Source organism: Sus scrofa, chromosome 2 (genome assembly GCF_054392235.1).
Source record: "Sus scrofa isolate SSC_HxYL_T2T_F1_AM1 chromosome 2, Sscrofa_HxYL_maternal_Yorkshire_Landrace_v2.0, whole genome shotgun sequence".
Taxonomy (NCBI): Eukaryota; Metazoa; Chordata; class Mammalia; order Artiodactyla; family Suidae; genus Sus; species Sus scrofa.
In genome coordinates, this window is record NC_139384.1 from 130,336,357 (window position 1) to 130,363,542 (window position 27,186).

Consider the following 27,186-nt stretch of genomic DNA (forward strand, 5'->3'; position numbering starts at 1 on the left):
GAAAAAAGAATGTATATATGTATGTGTAATTGGGTCACCATTGCTGTACAGTAGAAAAAAATAATAACTTGGTCACATAAATATGGTCAACTGCTCTAGTGGCTGACTTTTTTTTTTAATTTTTTTTTTTTTTTTTTTTTTTTTGCTTTTTAGCGCCTCACCTGCAGCCTATAGAAGTTCTCAGGCTACGGGTCGAATCAGAGCTGCAGCTACATCACAGCCACAGCAATTCTGGATCCGAGCCACATCTGTGACCTACACCACAGCTCACGGCAATGCTGGATCCCCGACCCACTATGTAAGGCCAGTGATCTAACCAGCAACCTCGTGGATACTAGTTGGATTCATGTCTGCTGAGCCACAATGGGAACTCCCTCTAGTGGCTGACTTTTAAAGTCTGACCTTAAGATTTGAGCAACTTTGGCCGAAAGAGGCAAAAAAGTAGGAATCTGCTATAGCTTAAATTGATTTTTCACATCAGTTTGAAGCTGCTTTAGGGGGAAAATAACCTGCATCATCACTTTTCATCAAAACCAGTTAAGAGAAGAGACAGAAGTTAAGAGTGAAACAAGTCAGAGAAGGTCCAAGCCAGCACCAGCTCTCCTGGAATGCCACAGCCCTCACTCAGCCCTGAGAGTAGCAAGCAGCTGGGTGCTAGTTGCTTTCCCTTTTCAATCTTGTGTTTCCCTTGAAAATGAGTTCTCAGATCTCTCTGGAGGAGTGACTGCAATTGTAAACAAAGAATATGGGTGAGAGAAAATAATTCAGTTATTTTCTACCCTTCTCCAAATAAGGCATGGAAGTTAAACTTGGGAGAAGACAAAATGAAACCACCCCAGCATGTAGATAAATAGCATCTGTTTAAATGATTGCACTTGGGATTTTGTAAACACCGTGAATACAGGTCAAGAAGCACGTGGCTTTGTGGAAACTGTTTAATGGATCTTTATGAGCAGCCTAGGAACAGAATCCGAAAGGTGACAACTGTAGATAATGGGACAGAGTTGGATTGTGGGAGAAATTAACTTTGCTAATCTCTAGATCAGGAGATTAGATTTAGATCAACATAATGCCTGGGATTCATAAATAACAGTGGAGGGAAGAAATGAATGTCCAGAAAGCTGTTATTCCTCTGCTTAGCTTTTAGCAAAGTCTGAGGAATTTGATCGGGTTATTTGAGAAATTCCTGTGGTACTTATGACATAATTAGACTGAGGTTTTCATAGCTTTGCTTGCCTTCCAGATGCTAATGATTGCTGCATAGGAGGTGTTAAATGAGTTTTCCTTCCTATCGTCTCCGGGGGTATCTGGCAGTGTGGGTACCCTGTCAAGTATGCCTCAGGGGTGAATCACCAGATCCCCAACCCCTTTTCTACTCTGGAGGCAGAGATTAATCCCCAGGCCTCGTTTACCTCCCTGACACTGCCCAGAACTTTAAAGAAATTTTAAAGTTTCATACATCCTCAGGGGTATGACCGCAGGCTCCCGTATGCAGGCTGAGCTTGGCCCAAGAAGGCTTTTTCACACCAAGGATGTTTGTCTCCTCCACCTTCCCATTCCTCAAGGGCTCTGCCTGCAATGTTCTCAGCCTCTGAGCAACCTCAGAAGCAGCCAGCAGAGCTTCAGCCAGATTTGGAGAAACACAGCCAACAACACAGCCTAGAGAACACTAAGCAAGCTTGTGAACATCCTAGAACTCGCCCACCTGGTCTGCCCCAGGGCATACCCCCTTCTTGAGGGTTTATGCTCATGGTCAGCTTTGAGTGTAGATGGGAAGTGAGTCCCCCAAAATACACCCTTCTTATCCTAAAAGTGTAGGCCGAGGTAGTGAGAAAAGGGGACCTGGGCTTGCGTTTTAAAAGCCACCACTGTGAGAATATAAACTGGTACATTTCCATACTGATGGAAACAGTTTGGAGTTTCCTCAGAAAATTAAATATAGAATAATCATATGATCCAGCAATGCCACTCCTGAACATATAGGAGGAATGTGAACATATAGTTCTAGACAAGACTACAATTCAAAAAGACACATGCACCCATATATTCATTGCAGCAGTATTCACAATAGCCAAGACATGAAAACAATATAAATGTCCATCAACAGATGAATGGATTAAGAAGACGTGGTACATATTATACAATGGGATCCCACTCAGCCATAAAAAAGAAACGAAATAATACCACTTGCAGCAACATGGATGTAACCAGAGATTCTGATACTGAGTGAAGTAAGTCAGGGAGTGGGATGGACGGGGGGTTTGGGGTTAGTAGAAGCAAACTATTACATTTAGAATGGATAAGCAACAAGGCCCTACTGTACAGCACAGGGAACTTTGTTCAATATCTTGTCATAGAACTTGATGGAAGACAGTATAAGAAAAAGAATGTATAAATGTGTGTGTGAGAGAGACTGGGTCACTTTGTTGTACAGCAGAAATTGGCACAACACTGCAAATCAAGTATAATTTTTCAAAATGTAAAAAAAAAAAAAAAAAAGCCACCATCATGATGGCCATTCTGACAGGTATCAACCCTGACTATGCACCACAATCACCTGGAGAGCTTAAACACCAAACCAAAAGCACACCTAGCTCACTCCTGACACTCAGACCTAATCAGGTGCTGCCACTGGGAGGTTAAGAAGGCACCACAGATGGTTCTCGTCTTTGGCCAGGGCTGAGAGCCTCTGCTCTAGACTTAGACAATGATCAAATTTTCTGGTTATAGAAATTAACTCACTGAGGTAATAGTCTCTGCTCTCCTTTTTGTGCTTGGGGGAAAGAACAAAGTAAATGTTGGGGAAGATGATGTCTACTGGGAGATAGAAAGGATGCTTTATCCTCTTACGGAGGCAATAAGGGGGCCTGCAGCTGCCCTCCACCTACAGCTGTACAGGCAGGAGTTGACCCATATAGTCACACGTTTCAACATGTCCTTCTTGATTGTCACTGAAAGTTTTCTAGGATAATCGTGGGTTCACATGCTCTGGTAAGAAGTGATACAGATTCCACGTACCCTCTACCCAGTCTTCCTCCATGATGATATCTTGCAAAATTCTAGTACAGTTCCTCAACCAAGATATAACTCATATGATTTGCTGATCTTATTCAGATTTCCCATTTCATGTGCACTGTAAATTTAGTTGCATACAATTTTTGACTGTCCATAACCACGGTCAAGAGGCAAAACAGTTCCATCATAAGGATCCCCATGTTGTCCTTGTAAAACCACACCCTCTCCCTCTACCCTCCCTATCCTTCTAACCCCTGGAAACCACCAATCTGTCCTCCATCTCTAAACCTTTGTCATTTCAAAAGTATCTATAAATGGAATCATAATGATTATAACCTTCTGGGATGGGCTTTCCTCGCTCGACATGATTCCATGGAGTCATTACATGTGTTAACGGTACTGCATGGAGCAAATTGCACCACAGTTCATTAACTTATTCACCCATCCGAGGATCTCTGGACTGTTCCCAGTTTCTAGCTATTATGAATAAAGCTGCTATGAACATTCATTTTGTGGGTGAAGTTTCCATTTCTTGGAGTAAATATCCACGAGTACAACTGCTGGATCAAAAGGCTTAGTTTTATACGAAACTTTCCACTGTGGCTGTACCATTTTATATTCCCTCCAACAACAGGGGCCAGTTTTTTTCACATCCTTGTAGTTTTCACGACTCTTTATTTTAGCCCTTCTGATAGGTATGTAACAACATTTAAGTGGGGTTTTAATTTTTATTTTTCGTATATCTAATGACTTTGAACATCATTTCATGTGCTATTTGCCATCAGGATGTCTTTCTCAATGAAGTGCCTATCAGGTTTTTGCCCATCTTCTAACTGGATTGGTTGTTGTTTGCACTGTTGAGTTTTGATTTCCTCATATATTCTGGCTACAGGTTTTGTCAGCCAGAGGGCAGACAGGGAATACAAGTAAATGCTGAGGGCTTCAGAATTACATGCAGTTGTACATTAGGTGATAGAATATAGTCAGTATGCAGCTCAGCATCTGGTTTTAGTTCTACTGCAGTTTGCCTTTAGTTAAAAATAGATGTGATGGTTGCCAATAACTTTCCCTGATTAACGTGAAATGATTTATGCAGAAGGAAGAAATTCCAAGCCACATCAACACAATGTATTTCCATTGTCTAAGTCTGTTCAAACACAATGTCTAGCATTTCAGAACTTTTTAATAACCAAACGATGTTTAAAAATGAGAGGTTTTCGCATTTTCACAGGATTGGCAGTCTTGCTTCATGCTGCCTTTAAAAATCATTTGTGAAAGTGACAGATATTTGCAGTTGTCCTCATGACATCACTGAAACCAAATGTTTTCTGTCAAGGTCAGGTGAACCCATTAAGGAAGTTGCTAATGTCAAGTTACCAAGTGACAGAATGTTAGATTCAATAAGAGCAAAACTAGAATGAGATCCAGACTGTTCAGCTCTTAGTCCTGGGCTGTAGTCTTGACACTACCAGAAAGTCTTTAAAAGAGAGGGGGGGAAAGAGCTTTAAAACATCTGTTACATAATTTTTTTAATTGAGATGCCAGATCATTTGGGAAAATCTGGATAAAGAAAAAAACACTCACATTCATGCCACCTTTTCCACTTTCAGAAAGTGGAGTAATTTTATTTATAGAATAATTTAATTCAGTGTGAGAAAAATGCTGGAATGTTTTCTTATTGTTTTCTAGGACTTAGTGATTTCAAAGCCCTCTCTTATATTAGCTATAGATCCAGAGCTTCCAACAAGGTCATTTACATAAGAATTTCTATCTTAAAAAACTGCTTGTAGAATATAAAGAAATCAGGAGGACAAGGAGTCACTTGGCTCAGAATAAAGGGGGAAATAATTATGAATGATTATTCCCAAGAATTAATTTTAAAAAGACTTTTTTTGGCTGGTATTGTTTCTTAGAAAGCAATTCAACAGCATTTATTAAGTATTCAATTTGTACTTCAATCAACCCTGTCCCCATTTTCAGTTTTAAAAAATTTCTCTCTTCTTCAAGGCCTGGCTTGGACACAAACTTCTTTCCTGATTTGTTTCTTCCTGTCCTGTGGCACAAAGATGATTTCCTCTTGTGTTTTGAAGACTTTTTTTTTAATTTTACCTGTTACAAAGTAAGCTCCCTGAGACCTCATCTGTTTTGTTCAATACTAGAGTCTCAGAATCTATAAGAGGTGCTCAGAAAATAATTGTTTTCCCCACTTGCTGGTCTTTCTCATTGAACTAATACAGGCACACCTGATTTAGAGTTGCCCTGCAGACTGCTGAATCATTAAAGCCCTCTCAGCCAATTCAGAAAAATCTCCAAATTGCTATGGCTATACTCTGGCCATGCTTAGGTTAGGATGGTGCACTTGCTTAAGGGAAAGTGGTAGTTAAATTTATGTGTCAATATGGCTAGGCTAAGGTGCCCATATGTTTTGTCGAATACAGGTTTTGTTGCTGTGAGGTATTTTTTAGATATGATTAACAGTTAAATCAGTAGACTGGGAGTTCCCATTGTGGTGCAGTGGAAATGAATCTGACTAGGAACCATGAGGTTGCGGGTTCAACTCCTGGCCTCACTCAGTGAGTTAAGGATCTGGCATTGCCATGAGCGGTGGTGTAGGTTGCAGATGCGGCTCAGATCCAGCGTTGTTGTGGCTGTGGCTTAGGCTGGCAGCTGTAGCTCCGATTTGACCACTAGCCTTGGAAACTCCTCATGCCACTAGTTTGGCCCTAAAAAGCAAAAAAAGAAAAAAATCAGTAGACTGGATAAAAAAGATTACTCTCCATAATGTAGGTGGACCTTCTCCAATCAGCTGAAGTTCTTAAGAGGGAAAAAACTAAAGCTCTACAAAAAATTCTGCCTCCGGACTGCCTATGAATTCAAGGCTACAATATCATCTTTCTCTGGGTCTCAACCCTGTTGGCCTCCTGCTTAGGACTTGCCAGACCCTTCCATCACATGAACCAATTCCTTAATATTTCTCTCTCTGTATATGTATGTGTGTGTATATATATATACACACATATGCATATGTACACACACCCACCCCACTGGTTCTGTTTCTCTGATGAGCCCTGACTAATACTGGAAAGAAGACAGAGAGGGAGACTGGCAGTGATGCTTTTTTTTTGTTCACTTGTTTTCCCTGTGAACATAATGTGACCTAGAGCATTTTTCTGTGCACCAAGCTGAGAGGATTACATTAAAATGATGAGAAGAGTGACCACAAAAATCCCTTGTGCTGCAGAAAGTTTCACCTTCTAGCAAAAGCAAGTTTATGGAAAGAGTTATCATGCTTAAAGATAAGAACAAAAGGAAGAGGCTATAAATCTTCTGACTTCCTCAACAAGGACAAAATAGCTGAAAGTAGTATGCCCTCTAGTAATATTTTCAAAAAGATAGACACACTGTTACTTCAAGGTGAAGGCGGTGCTTTAAACAGTGTGTGAGAAAGCAATAGCTCAATTGTGCTCCAGAACAGTATCTCAAAAGCAAATGTTTAGAAATAATTTTTGTTAACAAAAGTAACCTAAAAACCTATAAAACTTACATATTTATACACTTTAAAGTTGGAGATAAAATGTTAAAATGCAATATCTTTCACAGTTCATGAGAATGGAAATGACAAGAAAGTGAGGGGTAACAATACTCATATCAGACAAAATAACCTTTAAAACAAAGGTCATTAACAATAGAAATACAAACAAAGATAAACAACTGGGACCTAATCCAACATTTAAGTTTTTGCACAGCAAAGGAAACAATTAAAAAAGAAAGAAAGAAAAGACAACCTACAGAATGGTAGGAAATAGTTTCAAAAGATGCAACTGACAAGGGTTTAATCTCCAAAATATACAAACAATTCATATAGCTCAATAACAAAAAACAGACAACCCAATCAAAAAATGAGCAGAAGACCTAAATTTAGGTCTCCAAAGAAGACATATGAATGGATAGTAGGCACATGAAAAAATGTTCAACCTCACTAATTATTATAGAAATACAAATCAAAACTACAATGAGGTACCACCTCACACCAATCAGAATGCCTATCATCAATAAGTCTACAAATTACAAATGCTGGAGAAGGCGTGGAGACAAGGACACCCTCCTACACTGTTGGAGGTACAACCAATGTGGAAAACAGTTTGGAGGTTTCTCAGAAAACTGAATATAGAACTATCATATGATCCAGCAATTCCACTCCTGGGCATATATTTGGACAAAATTTTCATTGAAAAAATTACATACACACCTATGTTCATAGCAGTATTATTCACAATAGCCAAGACATGGAAACAACCATGTTCATCAACAGGTGAATGGATTAGGATGTGGTATATATACACAATGGAATACTACTCAGCCATAAAAAGAACAAAATAATGCCATTTGCAGCAACATGGATGCAACCAGAGATACTCATACTTAGCGGATAAGTGAGAAAGAAAGATAAATACCAATGATATCACTTACATGTAGAACCTAAAATGTGGCACAGATGAACCTATCTAAGAACAGAAACAGACTCACAGACATGGAGAACAGACTTTGCGGTTCCCAAGGGGGAGGGAGTGGGATGGACTGGGGACTTGGGGGTTAATAGATGCAAATTATTACATTTAGAATGGATAAGCAATGAAGTCCTACTGTATAACACAGGGAACTATATCCAATCTCCTGGGATAGACCATGATGGAAGGTAATATAAGAAAGGGAATGTGTATGTATGTATATCTATATATCTATGTCTATATCTATGGCTGGGTCACTTTCTTTTATAGCAGAGATGGGCACAGCATTGTAAATCAACTATGCTTTAATTAAAAAAACAAGACAAAATGAATGCCATTAATAAAGATAAAGGACACTACACAATGATAAAAGGATCAATACAAGAAGAGGATCTTACACTCATTAACATATATGCAGCCAATATAGGAGTGCCTAAATACATAAAACAAATACTAACAGACATCAAGGGAGAAAGTGATAAGAAAATGATAATAGCAGCGAATTTTACATCACACTGACATCAGTGAGCAGATCTTCCAGACAGAAAATCAATAAGGCAACAGAAACCCTAAATAACACTGTAGAACAGTTAGACTTAATTGATATTTTCAGGACATTAATCCAACTAATCCCAAATACATACTCTTCTCAAGTGCACAAGGACTATTCTCTAGTACAGACCACATACTGGGACAAAAAGCAAGTCTAAACAAAGTTAAGAGTATAGATAGAAATTATTTCAAGCCTCTTTTCTTATCACAATGGCATGAAACTAGAAATCAACCACAGAAAGAGAAATGAGGGAAAAAATGACTACATAGAGCATGTAAACAACATGCTCCTAACAACAACAACAAAAACCAATGGATCACCAACAAAATACAATAGGATGTTAAAAACTAGTTTGACCAAATGACAAAGAAAACACAACCATACAAAATCTATCCTTTCCCCATTGTACAGTTATTCTTGAGTGCTGCCCCATGTAGTCAAAAATCCATGTAAAACTTCACAGCCAGCCTTTCATATCTGCAGATCTGCAGCCACAAATTCAATCAAATGTGGAGCACGTAGTATGTATTTATTGAGAAAAATCCATGTATAAGTGGACCTGCACAGTTGAAATTTGTGTTGTTCAAGAGTCCACGGTATAGTCTTGGTTCTTTTGTTACAAATTAATTTACCATATAAGTGTGCTTATTTCTGGGCTCTCTATTCTGCTCCATTGATCTAGTATCTGTTTTAATGTCAATGCCACACTGTTTTAATTACTATAGCTTTGTGATACAGTTTGAAGCCAGGGTGCACTTTGTACTTCATTTATTATGCTGAACCTTTGGTTGAACTTTTAGGAAAGGACTCAAAATTCTAAGAGAGAATCCATTGGAGAGAAGTATCATTAATATGTGTAGGTGGTAAGAATCAACTTAGCTGATTTTAAAGGAGGAGACTTTCTATACAAAACCCTAAAAATATTTTTCTCCATCACATTACTTCTAGCTCATATGGAAGATCTGAAAGAATAGAAAAAGTAGGGGAGTATTCCTAAGTATTAAACCTGGCTGGATGTTGACGTGTCATGAAAATGAGTAAGTTCTGCACCGAAGAGGGTCCTAGAAATAGCAGGAAATAATAGTTGTTCTCTGCTACATAGTATTTATGATATTTTCAGGAGTAAATAAAGTCTTTTTGAGTATGTTTGCATTTCCTGTTGGGACTATTTCTTAAAGATAATGAGTTCCATACTTTAACTATAGATTTTGTCTCAAATGTATTGTGCTTATTATTTTAGAATAAACTCTTAGAGTTCCTGCTGTAGTGCAATCAGATTGGCAGAATCTCTAGAGCACTGGGATGCAGGTTTGATCCCTAGCCTGTCATAGTGGGTTAATATCCAGCATTGCTGAAGCTGTGTCATAGGTCCCAACTGTGGCTCAGATCTGATTCCTGGCCTGGAAACTCCGTATGTTGTGCGTCAGCCAAAAGTGGAAAAAAAAAAAAAAAAAAAAAGAATGAACTCTTAATCTAGCAAAACGAACACTTATGAAAATATAGTATAGTGAAAAGAGCATGAACTACGAAGTTGGAGCAATTTGGACTGAAATTCCAGCTTCACCACATACCAGCTATGTAATCTTAGGCATATTGCCCAACTTCTGTAAATCTGAGGACTCTCATGGTGATTCAAACTACTAACCTTATTGGTCTTGTTTTATTTTTTATAACTAAACTCATAAATAAAGTGGTCTCCTCACTTTGACTGGAATTTTAACTCCCTAATCTGGTCTAACCTTTCATGTGTCTTTATGTTTTTTGCACTGCATTTATCATTTACTTAATTATCTACCTTTTTGACTAGATTGAATGTAAAAAGGTATAGTCACTTTGGAAACAGTTTGGCACTTCCGCAAAGAGTTAAAACAGTTGCCTTATTATGAATCAACCCCACTCCTAGATATGTACTCAAGAGAAATCAAAATATGTGTCCACACAAAAACTTTCACATGAATGTTCATTTTAATATTATAATAGCCCAAATATGGAAACAACTCAAATATCCATCAAGAGCACAATGGAATATTATTCAGTACTGATAAATGCTACAATATGGATTAACTTTGAAAACATTATACTATACTTAGAAACATTAAAATCACTGGCAATTCCAAATGCTAGTGCAGATGTGGAGCAAAAGGAATTCTCATTTACTGATGGTGAGATGGTAAAGCCACTCTGGAAAACAGTTTGGAAGTTTTTTACAAAACTAAACATACTCTTACCATATGATCCACTGATCATATTCCTTGGTATTTACCCAAAGGACTGGATATAGATGTTTAAAGCAGCTTTATTCATACTTGCCAGAATTTGAAAGCATCCAAGATGTTCTTCAATAGGTGAATGCATAAGTAACCTTTGTTATATCCAGACCATGGAATATTATTCAGCACTTAAAAGGAATGAGCTATCAAGCCATCAAAAGATATGGAGGAGCCATAAAGTTATTACTAAGTGAAAGAAGCCAGTCTGAAGAGGCTACATACTGTATGAATCCAACCATATGACATTTTGGAAAATAATAAACAAAAAATAAACAGTTGCCAGGGGTTGGGGGTGGGGAGAGGTGGAAAACAGAGGAATTTTAGGGCAGTCAAAATATTCTGTGTGATACTAATAATGATAGATATGTGTCATTACACATTTGTCCAAACCCACAGAATGTACCACACCAAGAAAGAACTCCAATATAAACTGTGGACTCTGGGTAATAATGATGTATCAATGCAGGTTCGTCAGTTGTAAACAAATGAACTGTTCCAGAGGAGGATGTTGATAATGGGCAAAGCAATGTTTGTGGAGGTACAGGGGTTATCTGGGAAATCTCTGTACCTTCCTTTCAACTTTGCTGTGTACCAAAAACTGCCCTAAACATTTAAAAAATATGCTAATGAAATAAACCAACTATAAAAGACCACATATGATTCCATTTATATGAAAAGTCCAGGAAAAGGCAAACCCATAAAGTAAAATAGTGGTGGCTTATGTCTTGGGGTGGGGGGATGAGAGATAAGCAGGGGGTTATAGCTAAGGGTTTAAGGCTTCCTTTTTTTTTTTTTTTTTTTTTTTTTGGAGGGGATACACTTCCGCAAAGGCTTCCTTTTGAGATGATGACAATGTTTTAAAAATGACTGCAGTGGTGGTTGCACATATTTTGAATATACTATAAACTTTAAATTGATAAATTGTATGGTATGTAAATTGTATCACTAAAAGCTGTTAAAGAAAGCTATATGTCCTCTTGCTTATTTTCTTTCAATAAAATGTAAAATAAACTTTACACTGTGTTTTCTGTAATACTCAGGGTTTGGTTATTTCTGAAAAACCTAATTAATTAAATGTTCTAAATTTCTGAAGAGCTTAAGATATTTAAGTCAGCTAAGTTATTTTTTTCCATAAAATACTTAAGGGCACAAAAATATAAACAGACATGTTTGATTAAATTGTAACAAATACTACCTCTTAAAATCATTGTATTTTATGAATATCAGACAATACTACAAATACTTTTGACTTAGTTATTACACTTTCTGAAAACTTTAAAATACCATCTACCTAAATTTTAATACCAATAACAATTATGTTACTCTATACTTTCCAACTTAATTTCTAAGATCCTTAGAGCTTAGACTTGCATTAAATTAATTTATGTATAAATTTGGTTACCTGAAGTCTTTGGTTATCTGAATTTTTTTTTTCTTTTTAGGGCCACACCCATGGTATATGGAGGTTCCCAGGCTAGGGGTCGAAATGAAGCTACAGCTGCCAGCCTACACCACAGTCACAGCAATGCCAGATCCGAGCTGTGTCTGCAACCTACACCACAGCTCACGGCAATGCCAGATCCTTAACCCACTGAGCGAGGCCAGGGATTGAACCCGCAACCACATGGTTCCTAGTCGGATTCATTTCTGCTGAGCCGCAACGGGAACTCCATGGACATTTTCTAAGGAGATTAAAATTTATGAAGCTGGAAATTACAAAAACAATGTAAATGAGTAATATGTCTTTAGTTTTTGCAAAGTTTCAATTACAATATAAATTTAGTACATTAGATTTAGTATACTCATAGTCTTAGGTAAACTAATGATATAGTTAATATATCTGAAAGTTAAAATTGAAGCTTTAATTTTCATCTTGTTTATATGCACTTGTGTTACATTTAAACTTACATATAGTATTATAATCGAAGCATGAAACTGAGAACCTTATGAATAATAAAGAGAAAAAACTAACAATTTAGGAGGAAATAGTCTTTGAATATTCAGTATGCTCTTTAATACAAAGAAAAGAAATAAAAGTCACATCTTATTTGGTAGCTTTTATGAAAAAAAGAACTTCTTTATCTCACAGAAAGAAAACTTCTAGAGAAGTCTCCCAACTCTGTGATTTGTGCAGATTTCTTTTTATACTAAAATTTCTAATTTCTGTAAAAGTTAAAATTTCTATTGTTACTTACTGATGTGATTGATTTAAATATTATTATTAGTATAGCTAAGATTTTTAAATCTTTTTTGGTCTTTAGACACCTATGTCTTATGTTTATAGACTAATGCTATAAAATATTTATTTCATAATTATTTTTGATAATGATTTTCCCAAATTTAGGCTTTAAATGTTGCATAATGAAAATGTTAAGATATTTTTCATCTAAAGTATCTTTCAGATTTCCCCAAGAAGGATTCTGGGACAAAGCAAGGACTTGGTCTGGGAATTTATAAAATGAATGACACTGCAAGTGATTAAGAATATGTATTATACGCTATGTGTTTTTTTAATGAGCTCTAATTCTGAGAGCTGTCCTGTCATCGGTCTCATAGAGTGTGTGGAAAAAACCCTCTCAAACCAAACACACTTGACCTCTCTAGGTTAATTATACACAGCTAAAATGTTATGAATGCATATATATTCTTATTTTCAGGATACTTGAGAATCATTTATATTAAGAGGTCTCGTTTTTCTTCATTCTAACAATTCTGGGTAATGTAATGTAGGACTCAGAGCCATTTTGCTTTGTTATCAATAGATAGTGTCTGCCTTTCCCTTATACTTGTATAAAGGGTTTTACACAAACAGCAGATCAGAAATTCTGGACAAAACTTCAAAAGATCTTCAGTTAAGACCTGCTAACCTTTTGAGTCCACAAAAAAAAAAAAAAAAAAAAACCAGATTCATGGATCCAGACTTGCCAAACAAAGCTGGTTTTATTATCACAAAGAGACACCTTGTCAGACTTCAAGAAGAACAACTTAGAACCCCCACAATTCTTTCAGCCAAAAGCAGTCATTCTCACAAAAGTAGATCTTAAGATAAGATTAATAAAACAAGAATTAATTACCTAGGGCTAAAGGAACAGACTTAATTATACTAAATGCTTTATTTACAAGGGGTATATTAAAATTTAATTTTCCCTTCTTAACTCCTACCCTCAGGAATAATTCCCTACAGATCCCATAGACTAAAGATTTGGTTAGTTTATTTTTTGAAATAATATGAATAGTAACTCAATCAGTGAGACTGACTATGTGCCCTTTTTGCACATGATATTTTGCTAACCAGAATGTAATTACGTCGTCAGAAAAGTGACTTGTGCCTCTAATTGTTTACACTCTACTACATTAAGGATATGTCGATATTAGCGATTTTTTTTTTCTTTTTATGACCACACCTGTGGCATATGGAAATTCCCAGGCTAGAGGTTGAAATGGAGCTGCAGCTGAGGCCTCTGCCATGGCAACACCGGATCTGAGGTGCATCTGAGATCAACACAGCACTTCGTAGCAATGCCAGATCCTTAACCCACTGAGCAAGGCCAGGGATCAAACTTCAACCTCATGGAGACTACATCAGGTCCTTAACCCACTGAGCCACAATGGGAACTCCATGATATTTTTTACATTAACAATACATTAATTTCATGTGTCTCCAAAAATGCATCTAAGAATATTCGGGTTATGTGCTATTATTAGGATTGTGTGCTCTTTTTAGGGATGTCTATTTTAACATTTATAAATATATCCTATTCAGCTTTGTTCTGCTTTTTTTTAACAAGAGATCTGTGATGGTGAATTCTGTGTATCAAATGACTAGGCTATAGTATTCATTTAATCAAACAGTAATCTAGATGTTTCATGAAGATACTTGGAACATGTAGCTAATACTTATAATCAATGACTCTAAGCAGAGTAGATTACCCGTGATAATATGGGGGGCCCTTTTAATTACTTGATATTTTAAAAAGCAAAATCTGAACTTTCCCAGGAAAAGCAATTCTGCTTCAGAACGGAGACGTCATCTTCTGTCTATGCTTCAAGCAGGGTCTGCCCCACAAATTTTGCACATCTCAGTGCCCCCAGCTGTGTATGTCAATTTCTTAAAATAGGGAGTTCCCATTGTGGCTCAGTGGTAATGAACCCGACTAGTATCCATGAGGAAGGAGGTTCAATGGGTTAAGGATCTGGTGTTGCCATGAGCTGTGGTATAAGTTGCAGATGCAGCTTTGATCCTGCCTTGCTGTGGCTGTGGTGTAGGCTCGCAGCTGCATCTCTGATTCATCCCCTAGCCTGGGAACTTCCACATGCCATACCTGTGGCCCTTAAAAAAATTCTTAAAATAAATTTCTTTACATAAGTACCTATATCTATGTCTGCCTATATAGCGATCCTGTTGGCTTTATTTCTCTGGAGAACCCTGACTAATAGAGGAGTGGATTTGCATAGAAGTTAGCTAAGGTTATAGGAACACTGTTGGTACCTGTAGAAAAATAGATTTTTCTCTATGAAAAGATGACTGACGTCATTTAAGGAATAAATCCATAAACTGGATTTCATAGGACCACCAGCTTGTAAAATAAGGATCTGAAGGGATGGGCACAGACCAAGACGTATTTTTAAAATAAGGCATTTTATTCTTAATCAAATTATATCTATTTGTTTCAAGGTCAGAATGTGAGAATTCAGAATGCCATGAGTTATCAAAGCAGAGTTCTCTTTGCCCTAATTTTTCATCTTAATGGCTGATTAGATAACTTTTCCATTGACACACCAGGCTTTTATGTGTCACCTACAGAGTGGATCTTATTTTCTCTATCAGACTTCTCCTCAAATATTAAATGCTTCAGAGAAACAAGCATTCCAAAGTCAACAAGGCAGAGCTGGAAAAATACATTTCTTTTAAAATCATAACCACACTTGACCACAGAACAGATTTGTCTCCTTTGGGAGACCACATCTATTTCCGTTCCAACTGCTAACACCAGTTAAAATGCTATTTACCCTGTCTTCAGAGGAAAAAGCATTTTCAAATTCATATTCTTACGTCTTCATCTTCATCTAAAAATTTTTAGAAGCTTTTTTTCATAACACAGTTGTAAAATTAGTTACCTCCACTAAATACCTGGAGGAAAGGGGCAACAGGAATTTGAATGATTTTTGTAAGAACAGTTTCAAAGACTAAAAAAGGATTTCTACCTCTCAAATAGTTCCTCACAGTACCCTGTAGAAAAAGACTTCATTTCTAGCCTGTTATTTTGTATCTATTGTTATTGGCAATTAAAATAAATGTCAAACAATAATGAAAAGGTTATGAGACAATTAATATATTCATGTGCTATGGAGCTTTCATCTATTCATTTCCTAAATTCATGTGAGCCTTTTGAAACAAAAATCATGGAGTTCCCACTGTGGGGCAGTGGGTTAAAAATCTGACTGCTGTGGCTGGGATTGCTACAGAGGTATGGGTTTGATCCTAGGTCTGGTACAGTGGGTTAAAGTACTGGTGTTGCTGACAGTATGGCAAAGGTCACAACTGTGGCTTGGATTCACCCCCTGGCCCAGGAACTTCCATATGCCATGGGTATGGCCATAAATAATAATAATGTTTTTTCATTTTTAAAAATTTGAAAAATCAGAAAAATGTGTTCCTTACATTACTATCCCCTAGGATTTTGGTTCTGCTACTTTGAACATCAATTGCTATAGAAGGTTCTCCATAAAGAATACACTTTATCTTTTCCAGAATACAAATGCTAAACATTTAAAAATTCTACAGACTATCATAAAAGATCACCATATCAAATTGTTACAAGAATAAAAACAAATTTCCCAACAATATTTACATTGTTATGTAATGTATAAATTGGTATGTGTATTGCTTAAACAGGAAAAAATCTGGAATAAGAGTTATCAGTGCATATCTCAAAGGACATATGGTGCTAAGGGTAGAAGGAGACATACCTAAATTACAAATATTTACAGAGGACCTATTTATGAAGAAGCCTAGAACCTATTAGAAAAGATCTTCTACAACTAAAGATATAAAGAAGGAACTACAGAAGTTCCCATAGTGGCTCAGTGGTTAGCAAACCAGACTGGTATCCATGAGGATCCAGGTTCGATCCCTGGCCTCGCTCAGTGGGTTAAGGATCCAGCATTGCTGTGAGCTATGATGTAGGCTGCAGATGCGGCTCAGATCCTACATTGTTGTGGCTGTGGTGTATAGCACCTACAGCTCTGATTCAACCCCTAGCCTGGGAACCTCCATATGCCACAGGTATGGCCCTAAAAAGAAAAAAAAAAAAAAAAAAAAAGAAGGAACTACAAAGAGATGGGGAGGAAGGGCAAAGTCAGAGTAGGCAACCCAAAAACAAGAAGACTATTTAAATTGCAGAGGATCTTCCCAAGGAGTGAAGGGTCTGAGCCCCACATCAGCCTTCCCAGCCTGGGGTTCCTGAGCTGGGAAGACAAGCCTCCAGAATGTTTGGCTTTGAAGGCCAGATGGGTTTACCTTCAGGAAACCCAGAGGACTGTGGGAAATAGAGGCTCCACTCTTGAAGGGCACATACAAAAACTAATATACTCTGGGACCCAGGAAAGAAGCCATAACTTGAAAGAAGACTGGATCAGATCCATCTGCTGACCAAAGAGTGTCTCCTCGAGAGGCATGGTAACTGCAGCTTACTCTAGGAACACAGACAGTGGGAGTAGCCATTTGGGGGAACTTATTTTACCACAAGGACACTAGTAAATGCCAGTGCCATTGTGGAGTCCTCCCTCTAATATACTAGCCTCTGGACCCAGCCTCAACCTTCCCACTAGCCTGTAAGCACTGGGACTGGGACTCCTCAGGTCAAGCAACTAGCTGGGCAAGGACACAGACCCACCCACAAGTGGACAGGCTGTTTTAAGACTCTCTGAGCTCACAGCCACCATTGAATGTGGCCCTGACTACCAGAGGGACAAGGAACTGGACCCACAACATGGTGCACAGCACTAGACCCAGGATTTCCAGGGCCCTGTAGCCAGAGACCCAGGACCCAGCTCCATCCACCAGTGGGCAGCCACAAACCCCAGAATATCCATGACCATGACACCACCCACAACCAAACTTGATCTAGCCTCAAGAGCAATCTCACCCACCAGTGGGCAGACATCAGCCCCAAGAACTGCCATGACCCAGCCCACCTACCAACAGGGCAACAGTAGCTCTGAGACACTCTGGGATCCTCAGCCAGTCACCCTGGGATCCAGCCCCATTCATCAGTGGGCTGATATAAGCTTCAAGACACCCTAGACCCCGCAGCCAGCTGTGTTAGGAACTGGCCCCATCCACCAATGGTCTAACACCAGCTCTGAGAAACCTGGGTATTGTAGCCATACCCCAGAACCTGTCTTCACTCACTGGTAGAGAAGCACCCACTCTGGGACCTCCTTAATCCCAACCTCACCCACCAGTGAGCCAGAACTAGCCCCAGCACATACATCCCATGATACTGCAGCCAGCTGCCTTGTGACCCAGCCCTTCCAACAGCAGCCAGCAGGCTCCATACAAGGCAGGACCTGGCAACAAATCAGACAGGGGCCAGCCATGCTTACTAGATCACCCACCATAGTGAGTCTGCCACAAAAGAAGGACACAAGGAGCCCACAAAGGGGTAAACAGCCTTAGGGACCAGAGAAGAAAGCATTACTGGGACATCTTACAAAAGACTGCTTCTTCAAGGTCAGGAAATATAACCAACCTACCAGCTACACAGAAATAAAAACAGAAAATTAGGCAAAACGAGGTGAGAGAGGAACATGTTTCAAATGAAGGAATAAGATAAAACCCAAAAAGAACAACTGGTGAAGTGGAGCTAGGCATTCTACATGAGAAAGAGCTCATGGTAATGACTACAAAGATGAAAGAACTTGGGACAAGAATGGATCAACAGTGAGAAGTCAGAAATTTTTATAAAGAATTAGAAAATATAAAGAACAACCAAACAGAGATCAAGAATACAGTAAGTGAAATATAAAATACACTAGAAAGAATCAGCAGTAGAATAAATGATACATAGAAACAAATAAGTGAGCTGGAAAATACAGTAGCAGAATTCACTGAAGCTGAACACAAAAAAGAAAAAGTATAAAGAGAAATGAGGACAGGTTAAGAAACTTACAGGCCAACATCAAGCATACTAACATCCACATACAGGGGTCATAGAAGGAGGAGAGAGATTGATAGAGATAGATAGAGAGAGAGAAAGAGAGAGAGAGAGAGAGAGAGAGAGAGAGGCTGAGAACATATTTGAAGACATAATAGCTAAAAAATTCTCTAAACTGAGAAAGGAAATAGCCATCCAAGTCCAGGAAGTGCAGAGAACCAACAAATGATTAACCCAAAGAAATTCACACCAAGACACATTGTAATTAAAATGGTGACTATCAACAGACCTAAAGGAAAAAGTTGACAGTAACACAATAATAGTAGGGGGCTTAAACACCCTACTTACACCATGGACAAATCATCCAGACAGAAATCAATAAGGAAATAATCACCTTAAATGACATATTAGACCAGAAGAACTTGATAGAGACATATAGAATGTCCCATCCAAAAGCAGCAGAATACACATTCTTTTTAAGTACACATAGGATACTGCCCAGGATAGAGCCCATGCTAGGTCACAAAACAAGCCTTGGTAAGTTTAAGAAAATAAAATTATATTAAGCATCTTTTCCAACCACAATGTTATGTGACTAGAAATCATCTACAAGGAAAAAAACCGCCAAAAAAAAAAAAAAAAAAAAAAAAAAAAAAAAGCCCCACAAACATGTGTAGGCTAAACAATACACTAAAAGCAACCAAAGGGTCACTGAAGCAATCAACGAAGAAATTTTTAAAAATGACAATGAAAACACAATGATCAAAAATCTATGGGATACAGTAAAAGCAGTTCAAAGAGAGAAGTTTGTAGTGACAGAAGCTTACATAAGAAAAAAAATCTAAAAGAAACAACCAAAACTTACACTAAAGGAATTAGGAAAAATTCAAACAAAATTTAGAGTTAATAGAAGGAAAGAAATCATACAAATCAGAGAAGAAAGAGACTTAAAAAAATAGAAAAGATCAATTAAAGTAAGAGCTGGCTCTTTGAAAAGATAAACGAAATTAATAAACCTTTAGCCAGAGTCACCAATAAAAAGAGAGGGCCTAAATCAATAAAATAAGAAATGAAAAAGGAAAAGTTACAGTTGATACCACAGAAATACAAAGCACCATAAGAGATTACTATGAATAACTATATGCCAATAAAGTGGACAACCTAGAAGAAATGGACAAATTCCTAGAAATAATCTCCCAAGATTGAACCAGGAAAAAATCACAAGTATTAACAGACCAATTACCAGTAATAAAACTCAATTAGTAATAAAATAACTCCCAGCAAACAGAAGTCCAGAACCAAATGGCTTCACAGGTGAACTCTATGAAATGTTTAGAGAAGAGTTAATACCTATCTTTCTCAAACTACTCAAAAAAATTACAGAAAGAAAATAATGCTTCTGAACTCATTCTACAAGGCCAGTATTACCCTGATACAAAACTAGACAAAGATACCACAGAAAAAGCAAATTTCACATAAATATCACTGATGAATAGAGATGAAAAGTCCTCAACAAAAAATTAACAATACATTAAAAGGATCATATACCATGATCAAGTGGGATTTATCCAGGGATGCAAGAATGGGTCAATATGCACATATTAATTAAGGTAATACATCACATTAACAAATTGAAAAAACATCATCTCACGGATGCAGAACAAGCTTTTGACAAAATTAAGCATCCATTTATGATTAAAAAGAAAAAAAAACCTCTCCAAGGGAGTTCCTGATGTGGTGCAGTGGGTTAAGAATCTGACTGCAGTGGCTCAAGTTGCTGCAGATGTGCAGATTCAATCTCTAGTCTGGTACAGTGAGTTAAGGTATCTGGTTTTTGCTGCAGCTGTGGCATAGGTCACAGTTGTGGCTTGGATTCAATCTCTGGCCTGGGAGTTTCCATATTTCATGGGTGTGGCAATAAAAATAAAAAAAAAAGCCTCTCCAAAAAGTGGGTATAGAGGGAACATACCTCAGTGTAATAAGCCATATATGCTAAGCCCACAGCTAATATCATAATCAAAGGTGAAAAGCTGAAAGCATTTCTACTAAGATCAGGAAAAAGACAAGGATGACCATTCTCACCTCTGTTATTCAACACAGTATTATAAAACCTAGCCACAGCAATTAGAAAAGACAAGGATTCCAAGTCAGAAAGGAAGAAATAAAACTGTCATTGTTTGCAAATGACATGATACTACACATAGAACATCCTAAAGAAGTCATAATGCATTTGGTAATGTTGTAGCATACAAAATTAATACATAGAAATCTGTTGGATTCCTATATACTAACAAGGAAATATCAGAAAGAGAAATTTAAGAAACAACTCCATTTACAATGGCATCAAAAAGAATAAAATACCTGGGAGTTCCCGTCGTGGCGCAGTGGTTAACGAATCTGACTAGGAACCATGAGGTTGCGGGTTCGGTCCCTGCCCTTGCTCAGTGGGTTAACGATCCGGCGTTGCCGTGAGCTGTGGTGTAGGTTGCAGACGCGGCTCAGATCCCGCGTGGCTCTGGCGCAGGCCGGTGGCTACAGCTCCGATTAGACGCCTAGCCTGGGAACCTCCATATGCCGCGGGAGCAGCCCAAGAAATAGCAACAACAACAACAACAAAAAAAAGACAAAAAGAATAAAATACCTGGAATGAACTGTCCTAAGGAGGTAAAATACGTGTACTTGGAAAATCAGAAGACATTGATGAAAGAAAATGAAGACAACATAAGAGGAGAAAAGATATACCATGTTTATGGATTTGAAGAATTAATATTGTTAAAATAACCAGGAGTTCCCATTGTGGCTCAGCAGTAACAAACCCGACTAGTATCTATGAGAATGCGGTTCAATCCCTTGCCTGGTTCAGTGGGTTAAGGATCCAGTGCTACTGTGAGCTGTGATAAGGTGCAGTGCAACTCAGATCTGGTGTTGCTGTGTCTGTGGCATAGGCCAGCAGCTGCAGCTCTGATTTGACACCTAGCCTGGGAACATCATATGCCACAGGTACGTCCCTAAAAAGACAGAAAAAAAAAATAACCGTACTACCAAAAATAACCATACTACCAAAGATTCAATGCAATACCAATTAAAATACCAAAGGCATTTTCCACAGAACTAGAACAAAAATTTTTTTTAATTTGTGTGGAAACATAAAAGAACCCAAATAGCCAAACCAATCTTGAGAAAGGAAAACAGAACTGAAAGAATGAAGTTCCCTGTCTTCAGACTAGACTACAAAGCTACAGTAATCAAAACAGTATGGGATTGAAACAAAGACAGACACATAGATTTTAAAAAATGGAAAAGAATATACAGCCCGGAAATAAACCCATGCACTTATGGTCAATTAATCTATGACAAAGTGTGCAAAAATATATGAATAAAAGACAGTCTTTTTTTTTTTTCTTTTTTAGGGCCACACCTGTGGCCTTTGGAAGTTCCCAGGGTAGGGGTCAAATCAGAATTACAGCTGCTGGCCAACACCAGAGCCATAGCAACACCAGATCCGAGCCACATCTGTGACATATGCCACAGCTTGTGGCAACTCTGGATCCTAAACTCACTGAGTGAGGCCAGGGATTGAACCCACATCCTCATGGATACTAGTTGGGTTCTTAACCTGCTGAGCAATAGCAGGAACTCCAATACAGTCTCTTTAATAAGTGGTACTGGGTAAACTGGACAGATACATGTAAAAGGATGAAATTAGAACATTCGATAATTCCATATACAAAAACTAAACTCAAAATGGATTAAAGACCTAAATGTAAAACTAGAAACCATAAAATTCCTAGAAGAAACTACAGGCAAAACACTTTTACATAAATTGTAGTTATATTTTTTTGTTTCTATCTCCTAAAGCAAAGGAGATAAAAGTAAACAAATGAGATTTAATTAAACTTAAAAACTTTTGCACAGCAAAGGAAACCACTGATAAAATGAAAAGACAACCTACTGAATGTGAGAAATATTTGCAAATGATATGAGCAATAAGGAGTAAACAACCAAGTTATATAAATAGCTCATACTACCTAACACACACACACAAAACCAAACAACCTGATTTAAAAAATGGGAGGAACACCTGAAGAGACATTTCTCCAAAGAAGACATGCAGATGGCCAACAGGCACATGAAAAGTTGCTCATCATCACTAATCAGTAGGGAAATGCAAATCAAAACCACGATAAGATGCCACCTCACACCTGTCAAAATGGCTATTATGAAAAACAACGAATGTTGGTGGGAGTGTAGGAAAGAAAACCCTTATACTGTTGGTGGGAATATAATCTGGCATATCCACTGTGGAAAACAGTATGGAGGTTTCTCAAAAAACTAAGAATAGAACTACCATATGATGAAAAAAATTTCACCTCTGGGTATATAACAACAACAACAAAAAAAACCAAAAAATTTAATTCAAAAAGGTACATGCACCCCATTGTTCATAGCAGCATTATTTATAATAGTCAAGATATAGAAGCTGCCTAAGTGTCCATCAACAAAGGGATGGATAGAGAAGACGTGGCATATACACAGTGGAATACCACTCATCCATAAAAAAGAATGAAATTTTGCCATTTGAAGCAACATGGATCGACGTAAGGGTATTATGCTAAGAGAAACAAATCATAGAAAGACAAATACCATATACTATCACTTTATGTGGAATCTAAAAAATGAAACACATGAATGAATATAACCAAAAAAGAAACAGATTCGCTGATATAGAGAGCGAACTTGTGGTTACCAGCAGGGAGTGGGATGGTCAAAGGGGCAAGACAGCGGTAGGCAATTAAGAGGTACAAACTACTTTGTATAAAATAAAGGATATATTGTACCACATGGGAATATAGCCAATAGTTTATAATAACTATGCATGGAGTATAATCTATAAAAATTGTGAATCACTATGTTGCACACCTGAGACTAATGTTATAAACCAACTATTCCTCAATTTTTAAAAGATTCAGAAAAAATCCATATCAAAATCACTTGGGGAAAAAAAAAATCACTTGGGGAATAACCAACTAAAACTCTTCACATGAGTCAAAGACATGAAAGATAAAAGGAAAGACCAAAGTATTGTTACTGATCTATGGAGACTAAGTAGACACGACAATGAAATGTAACATGGTATCGTGGAACAGAAAAAAGACATTAGCATAAAAAATGTGAAATCCAAATAAAGTCTTTAGTTTAACTAATAGTATCATACTAATGTTAATTTCTTGATTTTTACTAAGTGTACCATGGTTAACTAAAATGTTTGAGGCCTAATGAAGGGTATAGGGAATTCTCTGCAACTTTTAAATAAATATAAACTTATTTCCAAATAAAAACTTTAATAAAAAAGGGAAAAGGGGAGCTTATAAAAATTACACATTCCTGGAGTTCCCATCATGGCTCAGTGGTTAACGAATCCGACTAAGAACCATGAGGTTGCGGGTTCGGTCCCTGCCCTTGTTCAGTGGGTTAAGGATCAGGTGTTGCCGTGAGCTGTGGTGTAGGCTGCAGACGTGGCTCAGAACCCGCGTTGCTGTGGCTGTGGCATAGGCTGGTGGCTACAGCTCCGATTAGACCCTTAGCCTGGGAAACTCCATATGCCGTGGGAGCGGCCCAAGAAATGGCAAAAAGACAAAAAAAAAAAAAAAAAATTTACACATTCCTAGACCCCACGTCACAGTTAATAAAATAGATCAAGCAAGGAAATCTGCATGTTAAATATGCTCCCAGGTAACTGTGCTGCAAATCAGAGTTTAAGAATTTCTATGCTATGTACTTCAAAAAATGTTTTAAACATTTAGACTATGTATGAAAAAAATTAACAAGAATGAATTTATGCATTACTTATGTAACTAAAAAGAATATGAGAACTGTCAGTGGTTCTCATCTTGGGCTGGATGTCAGAATCACCTGGAGAAGTTTAAAATAATCCGAAAACCAGAGCACTCCCCAAAGACTGTGTCAGAGTTCCCAGGGGTTGGACCCACGCAGGAGTAGGTTTAAGAGATGCATGGTATTTTACTGCTTTATTGCAGGAAAAATTTTATAAGAATTTCCCAAATTCTCAGTATCTCATGCAGTACATTTTATTTAGAAAAAGTTACACTGAAATTATTTTAAAAGAGAATGAGCTATGGGTTTTTGTTCGCAAAGAAGGAAGAGGGAAGTCTAGTCTCATTTTCCAAGCAGATCTCCACTCTTTTTCAGGCTGAGGATGAAATGTTACCAGCCTTTTAAAGGTCGGTTAGTGGAGGCATCTAGTTCTTTCTGAAGAACAGAACTGCTCAAGCCACATATTTACATGGTTGCAGCAAAAGCAGCCATGTCTTAATCTGATCCAATGCTGCACCCAATCCAGCCAGGTGTCTGGACCAAGTTAGTATCTAACCTAAGTCGGGTCTGAGAGAACTTTCCTGGTATTTTTTTTTTTTTTTAATGTGAGAAAAAAAGGGAGTTCCCATCATGGCGCAGTGGTTAACGAATCCGACTAGGAACCATGAGGTTGCGGGTTCGGTCCCTGCCCTTGTTCAGTGGGTTAACGATCCGGTGTTGTCGTGAGCTGTGGTGTAGGTTGCAGACGCGGCTCTGGCGTAGGCCGGTGGCTACGGCTCCGATTCGACCTCTAGCCTGGGAACCTCCATATGCCGCAGGGGTGGCCCAAGAAATAGCAAAAAGACAAAAAAAGAAGAAAAAAAAAAAGAAAAAAATATAGCTAATCTTTTTTTGGGGGGACTTGAACTGTGAGATATTAAACTTGCAGAAATAAATCAAGTAGTGCCTTTTTTTTCTTTTTTTGGATTTTTAGGGCTACACTTGCAGCATATGAGATTCCCAGGCTAGGGGTCGAATTGGAGCTGTAGCCTCCGGCCTACACCACAGCCAGAGCAATGCCAGATCCCAGGTGGGTCTGTGACCTACACCACAGCTCATGGCAACGCTGGATCCTTAACCCACTGAGCAGGGCCAGGGATCAAACCCACATCCTCAGGGATACTAGTCAGATTTGTTTCCACTGAGCCATGACAGGAACTCCAAGTACTGCCTTTTTTTCTCAGTTATTGCTCAGTACAATAAAACATCCATGTTCCCATTGGCATATGATGATCAAAGAATCATAACATACATACCATACATAAACACACTGTCAGCAGTGATTCCTTTATTAGCAAAAGAGTGGAAGTGGGGAGGGAAAATAAGCTTTTTTTTCCACATTTAGTATATATTTCAATGTTTTCTAGAAAATTTTCATAATCAATGGATCATTATGTTACCCAAATAATTATTTAAAACCACAGGGGTCAGAAACTTTGATTATAGTAGGTAGTAGCCCTGCTGCTAGACTGTAATTAATGCATTCATAAAGGAGCATGTGTATTACAATATCACAAATTTGACTTAATATTTAGGTAACTGTATTTATAAATAATAGTTTTCATTTGTAGCCCTATATATGGTGTTTTTATGCATTTAAAACATTATTCTTAGAAAAAGTCTGCAGACATCAAGAAATTTCCAGAGAGGTTCATGACATAAACTAAGTTAAGAATCTCTGCTTAGAGCAAAACAAAAGTCTATTTAACAATTAAAAATAATAATGGTCTTTGACTCCTGTTAGAGGAGATTTACAAGGAATTCCCGCCATGGTGCAGTGGGTTAAGAATTCAACTGCAACAGCTCGGTTTGCTGTGGAGGCACGGGTCCAGTCCCTGTGGGTTGCATTGGGTTAAAGGATCTGGCACTGCCACAGCTGTGGCTCAGATTCAAGCCCTGGGTGAGGAAATTCCACACGCTGTAGGTTATGGCCATAGAGTTTTTAAATTTTTCTTCAATTAAAAAAGAGAGAGATTTATAGATCCTTAAAAGTCCATATGTTGGGACTTCCCATTGTGGCTCAGCAGTAATGAACCTGACTGGTATCCATGAGGATGAGGGTTCGATCCCTGGCTTCATTCAGTGGGTTAAGGATCTGGCGTTGCCATGAGCTGTGGCATACGTTTCAGACACAGCTTGGATCCCGCGTTGCTGTGGCTATGGCATAGGCTAGCAACTGCAGCTCTGATTCAACTTGGGAGCTTCCATATGCTGCAGGTGCAACACTAAAAAGAAAAAGAAAAAAAGAGTCCATATGTCAAAGAAGTCTTTATTTTTTAAACACCTAGCACAAAGAAAATAACATTACCACTCTTATCTGGAGGTAAACCATCTTCCTATAGCTCTAAAAAGATCTTTTGTTTAGAAAGAGGACTTAAGCAGGAAACAATTTTTACAACAAACATGGTATTTTTTTCCTTTAATCAAGTAAGCAGTATTTGACAAAGTCCCAATTTATCATATTTCTCTTTCAAATGATGGAGAGGGTGCTTTGGAATTTCGACTGAATTTTTCTAAACAAGAGACCCATATCCCATTTTATCTTTCTGGATCTAAAAAAAGAGGAACAGGATCCATACAGCAAGTCAAAATGATACGACACATACAGTACTCAGTTTAGGATTTCAAGATTATTGCCTGGAATCACTGTATTAAGGTTTCATAGCTCAAACAACATCTTCAGAAGGGCAATGCAGAGAACTGAGCAGTAAGTCAGCCGCAGGTGTCTGTGTTAATATGTTCCAGAGTGTCCGTGGACTTTAAAAAGTTTGCAGAAGGATGGCAGTGAGAGAAGTAAAGACCTCAGG

General features: G+C 37.9%; 1 long non-coding RNA gene across 4 annotated transcripts in view; it reads right to left on the minus strand.

Annotated features, from left to right (window-relative positions):
- Positions 1-27,186, minus strand: part of LOC100522542 (uncharacterized) — a 120,416-nt gene that overhangs the window by 15,626 nt on the left and 77,604 nt on the right. The gene's annotated exons all lie outside the window — the stretch shown is intronic.